Here is a 4,747-nt window from a genome sequence, read left to right as displayed (position 1 = left end):
TGTTTGGCTTTTGTTTCAGCTCAGTTGGTCTCTTAATTCCCCTTGACTGAAGAGCCAGTATTTTTTTTTTTTTTCTTCCTGCTCAAATGTTTGGCTTTGACATCAGTTCTCCATCTAGGGCACAACTTTTAATGTTCATCCCACCTGACCAGCCAGAGTCTCTTTTCCCTATGGGTCGTGTGTCAGGCCCTTAACCCTGAGCCCATATCTGGAGATCAGAACTATCAGCCCCAGCAAGGGTCTGTGCCTCACTTGTCACTTTCTTTGTTTGCTCCAATTTAAAGGGCATCTCATTCTTTCTGTCAAAAGTGCACCTACCCGGTATCCTTTAACCCAAAGCATCTTTCCTGATGCTTTTTCCTAGCCCAAAGAAGTAAGGCGTGTCGGTACAAATTCAATAAATATTTTACAAGAATATTGGAATTTATTTCTTCAATCTTATGAGAATTTTCCTATGTCTAAGTCCCCATTAAAGTATTCCTTTCAAAAATACAATATTTAGTGGATATTAAATCTTTCTAATCTTCACTCCCACGTGGAATGTCCTCTCATCTAAAAAAGAAACTTTGTAAGAATTTTCCTTGGTAAAGTTATGATAGTGGCTATGCTGATATGAAATAAATAAATAAAAAAGAAACTTTGTAAGAATTTTCCTTGGTAAAGTTATGATAGTGGCTATGCTGATATGACATTTAAACTATCTATAGGAATAGTAGATATCCCACTAAACCATATTCAGACACTCAAACTTCAGAACCATTCATTTACAGAGAACACTGGCATGCCTTAAGTTCCACGGTTCGCTGTGTATTTAACATTCTTATCATTTCTCAACTTCTGTTCAGTAGACTGAAAGTTCCTGTCGAGAATAGCCTTTAATTTCCTTAAAGATATACCTTTGGTACATCTAGTTGTTTGGTCAATAAATTCTAGCAGTACTTTATGGAACTACAGGTCCTTTAAGGGCTATACATATTTTTGCTATTTTTATTTTGATAAAAATGAATAATCTAATTGGGTTCTACAACTTCTAAGATTAAATCAGTGGTAAAGCTATGAGCATCTTATTTAAATGTTTGTTGACAACATAATAGATAATAATAATACCTAATCTTTGATAGCCACTTTCCAGCTTTAAATCACCTTGGCATAATTTATTTTAGTTTAGTTTATTCTGTTTTTTGAGTAGGTGGAATCACAAACCCTGTGAAGACAAAAACATATAACAAAGAGTTTAAGAGCACAGATACTGGAACCAGCCTTCCTGGGATGGAATCCTAGCTCTGCCCCTTACTAGAAATGTCTCTGTATCCACTTTCCCCATCTCTATAATAAATAACAACAGTACTTCCTCACAGTTTGCATAAAAATTAAATGAATTAGTTTGCATATGTTAAGTTCTTAAAAATAGTACCTGGAATGTAGTAAGCATCAATACATGTTAATATTATTAATATCACAATTTCAGAGACTTTAAACACAAGCTTCAAAAGTGTTTTGAAGTAGTTTTTTAAACTCACAGTTCTCTGTTTCAAAATTCATGTTCTTTTTAGTTTGTCATTCATCGCAAAGACTTTTGTTAGTGGCACAACATGGAACAAATAGACTATAGTTTAGCCTGGAAGTATGGGTAGACGTTTAGCATGTGGCAGTGTCAAGAAAAGTATGATCTGGAGACATTTAAATAAAAAATATGTAAAGATTCTGAATTTGTTACTTGAGTGAAAAAATATTTCAAATAATTTGATATAATCAAAAGAAAAGAGAGAGAGAGAGAGAGACACTTTTCAACTCTACTCTTGTTCTGTAATTTTATTTCCTAAGTACAAAGAATACCACCACCTCTCTTGTAAAATGACCAAAGTGCATTAGAAAACATAATATTAATTTAGAAGGAAGAGACATATCTTCATTATGTAAATAGGTTTTATGAGAATTTTACCCATGAATTATCCTTGACCCATGGTCAGGTTGCCTGTCTGCCTTATCACTTCTGGTGAACTCAGAGTCTACCAATCTAACAACAGTAGTAAAGATTAATTTTTGTAGATCCTACTCCTATATTTACAAATATAAATGTATATATGGAGAAACTTAAGAGAGACAGGAAGGTTTTTGAGACAGCAAGAAACACAGTTGGACAGAAATAATGAATGTTACATTTGCTGAGGTTGTCCTGTGTTCCCAGGCAAACCAAATAATCCTGGCTGCAGAGACCTCACAGTAGGAACAGTAATTGGAACTGACTCATTATCTTTCAAATTTTCTTTGGGCAACCCTGCAATCCTGTCTGGGAGCATTTTACCAATGTGGTTCCTTGGGAATATTTTATGACACATTTAATCTTTCACAGATAGTACACTCAATATTTCCAAGTCTCAGCTTCCCTATTCCCATCTGTCAAATCATTGGGAAGTAAATAGAAACAGAAGTGAAGCGATGTCCAAATTATCCTTGGCTTAGGCAAGAGCTAGGGGTATGACATAATTCATAGTTTATGTTATTTCCCATTGCCCAAATCACATATCTTAGGGACTAATTGGCATAATTAAAAGTGCAATAGCCTCATTCAACACTGTTAACTTCAGCACATGCACTCTATTTCAGTGATTTATGGATAACTTTGAAAAATCAACATTACTCAGTCCTTCGTAAATCCTACGAATTGATCATTGTATAATTACAGCAAATGCATTCTGTAACTGTGTTGTAAATTAAAATTTCCTTTGAACAGATGATTTACCATGGTAGTTCAATAAGGTTGGATTTTTGTTACAGTGACTCTATATTGAGAAGTTAAATGGCGCCAGGAAATAAGATGACAAAAATGTGAAAATGCCAGTTGTATCAGGATATTTTATGTCTTTATGAAATGTGGCTTCTACTTTGCCCTCAATTGCCAAAATGAAGTACATTTTTACGATTTTTTTTCCTTATGTAAGAGGAGCAATTTTCATCAATTTGCTTTTAATTTGATGATTACTTTGTCCCTCCAGCTCCTAGGCCATAAAAGGTGAAGACTCCCCATTGAGTAATGAAGGACTCAGGCTAGGACCTAGCATATAGCAGAGACCAAGTAAAGCTGGATTATTTGTTGATTGATTCACACATTCACAAGTCCCCACAAAAATGCACTCAACCAAATGAGATCATGCATAAATTAAAGTAGTTTTGAGGGACCTGATTAAATGTTACAACTAACTTGTGACATTTAGAATAACATGAAGTTGTTTCTGTTCCCCTGTGCTATGGGTTAAATGTGTCTCCAAAAGTTCATGTGTTAGAAACTTGATCCCCATTGTAAAGTGTTAAGTGGGTGGGAAATCCAATTATGGTATTTGAAAGGTGGGGTCTTCGCAAGGTGATTGGATTGTGAAAACTGTGCTCATGAATAGATTAATTCATTCATGGGTTAATGGTTTAGTGGATTATCATGGATGTAGAGTGGTGACTTTATAAGGAGAGCACATGAAAGATCTTTTGTCATTCTCACCATGTGATTGCCTGTATAACCACAGACACTTTAGAGAGTTCCCACTCAGAAGAGGGTCCTCACCAGATGCGCCCCATGGACTGTGGACTGTGGTGACTTTATAAGGAGAGCACATGAAAGATCTTTTGTCATTCTCATCATGTGATTGCCTGTATAACCACAGATACTTTAGAGAGTTCCCACTCAGAAGAGGGTCCTCACCAGATGCGCCCCATGGACTGTGGACTTCCCAGCCTCCAAAACTGTAAGAAATAAGCTTCATTTCTTTGTAAATTATTCAGTTTCAGGTATTCTTTTATAAACAACAGAAACAAACCAATACACCTTAGAACAGTACATGCTTTATAGATTTATATTATTTGAAGTTGGCACAGACGAATGCAAATTAAGGTAGCTGTACATAAATGTAAATCAGGCATTAAAATGTCAATGCAATAATATAGCAAAATAATGAAGTATTTTTAAAGAATATATTTAAGTCAAGACTAGTTATTATACTACACATTTATCGTAAACAACATTTTGCTCTACCGCAATAATTGGTGAAAGATCAAATATTTACTTTGAGTTTTTTTTTTTTTTCCTTTTTGTCTTTCTTCGTGACCGGCAATGGATCGCAACCCTCAGTGTCGCGCCCGTACTGGACTGGAACCGGCAACGGGATCGCAACCCTCGGTGTTGCGCCCGCACCTCGCTCAGCCAGTGAGTGGCCGGTCTGTATGTGGGATCCAAACCCTCGGCGGGAGCGCCGCCACACTCCCAAGCGGTGCACTGTAGCAGTGCGCCACCGGGCCAGCCCCTACTTTGAGTTTAAATAAAGTATCCAAGTATTTCATTCGTTTTTATAGCTGAGTAGTATTCCACAACATGGATGGACCTTGAAAGAATAATATTAAGTGAAACAAGTCAGGCAGTGAAAAAGAAATACCACATGTTTTCACTTATTGGAGGGAGCTAAAGGTGAATGAATCAATTCACACACTTACACACACACACACACACACACACACACTCTCACACACACACAAAAAAACAAACAAACAACAACAACAACAACATCAATGACAACAACAACAAAAAATACCAGGGGGGGGGGGGGGGGAAAAAGATAAAAAAACCAAAACTTTTTTTTTTTTTTGAAGTTTTTAAAAAAAAAAAATGGAGGGGCCACCCCGGGGGGGGGGGGGGGGAGAGGAAGATATAACAACCACAACTTTTTTTTTGAAGCTCTTACAACGAGAAAATGGAGGGGAC

Source organism: Galeopterus variegatus, unplaced genomic scaffold (assembly GCF_000696425.1).
Source record: "Galeopterus variegatus unplaced genomic scaffold, G_variegatus-3.0.2 Scaffold5895, whole genome shotgun sequence".
In the NCBI taxonomy this organism is placed as follows: domain Eukaryota; kingdom Metazoa; phylum Chordata; class Mammalia; order Dermoptera; family Cynocephalidae; genus Galeopterus; species Galeopterus variegatus.
The sequence above is the reverse complement of the archived record's forward strand: the minus strand, read 5'-3'. Positions refer to the sequence as shown.